The sequence below is a fragment of the Salvia hispanica genome, chromosome 3 (genome assembly GCF_023119035.1).
Source record: "Salvia hispanica cultivar TCC Black 2014 chromosome 3, UniMelb_Shisp_WGS_1.0, whole genome shotgun sequence".
Lineage (NCBI taxonomy): Eukaryota > Viridiplantae > Streptophyta > Magnoliopsida > Lamiales > Lamiaceae > Salvia > Salvia hispanica.
The window spans coordinates 12819337-12820825 of NC_062967.1; positions in this window are offsets into that span (position 1 = coordinate 12819337).

Here is a 1489-nt window from a genome sequence, read left to right on the forward strand (position 1 = left end):
CTTTCTAAGACAAGTTTGATTATGTGATGAGTTGTACTCATTAAAATCTTATCATTGATGGGATAAACATTAAAGAAACTACCAACATCAGTACCTTCTACAAAACACGAGTTGTGGACTAGAGCGTCTCTAGTCTAGCACATCTCAAGGTGTAATGTTGTTCCAACACGTGTTGGAAAAGTGTCCAAGAAATTGGAGTTGAGTACTGAGGCATGTTTTAAGGTTTGTCCCAAATGATGTATGGTTATAAGTTCTGTAATCTTCAAAGATATAATTCTTGTATGAAGATCAAGAGATGAACTACAAGCCTAACAGCGTGATAACTCTCAAAATAAAGAGAGAGATATCGGATTTTCCACATTACCAAGAAGTCATACCATTAGAAACTTTTGCACTAATAAAATCAACTTCAGTACCTAAGATTGTAAGAATCATATCGTAGTGGGAGCGTTCCACTGGAACACAACAAGTTCATGGGTCTAAGAGTGTCGTAAGACTCAGTCTTAGATCAACTTGAACATAATCCCTTTAACTACAATGTAGTATTGGTTCATTTGGATATTCATCCTTGAAAAGGTGATAGATTTCAAACTACAATCTAAGATAGACAACATGTTTTACAAGACTTGCAAAACTACCTATAGGCTGTGTCAGTCAGTGGGAGCTAGTATATTTGCAAGTGTAAATATGGATCTCAAAAGGCTAGACAATGACAATGGGTTATGCCCAAAGAGAATTATCTTCTCGCTATCGTTGTGCCATGATTTATTTGATCCTATTGTCTATTAGAACTTACATAAATTAGAATGTATGTATTATGATTGTCAAGACAGCCTTCTATAAATAGAAGTCTTGAGGAAATCATCTACTAGAACATTCTAATGGATATGTAATTAAGGGCAAGAAACGCATGATTGGAAGCTTATATAGACCTTCGTGGTCTTAGGCAAGCATCTAAATCAGAGTATATGTGTTTTATCAAAATTGTCAAATATTTGGAATTTGACTTGTGTCCTTAACAGTGCTGTAAGCACAAGGAAGTTGAAAGTGCATTACGTATGGTATTATTGGTACTCTACGATGATGAAATCTACAAAAGTTGCAAACAACTAAGATTGGCATCTAGCGTAGGAAACTGGTTGTCTACCCAGTTTAAGATAAATGATTTAAGAGAAACTAATTACATTCTTAGCATCTAAGTCCTTTTTAAGATGCTAGAAAGAATGTTGAGATGCTAGTGTTGGAGATAGATGTCTCATATATGCTATAATGTGTACTAAGTTTGATATTAGTTGTGCTTATGCATTGCAAGTATATATCATATTAACCATGGCAAAGGATTTTGATTGAGGTAATGAATATACCCTAGTGCTTGAGAAAGACTAGTAACTATATTCTAGTTTACCAGTCATTCATGTAATGTCCTTGGGGTTACACTGTCTTAGTTTTATGACTAATCAGTGATCGAGTAAGTCATCCTCTGAATATG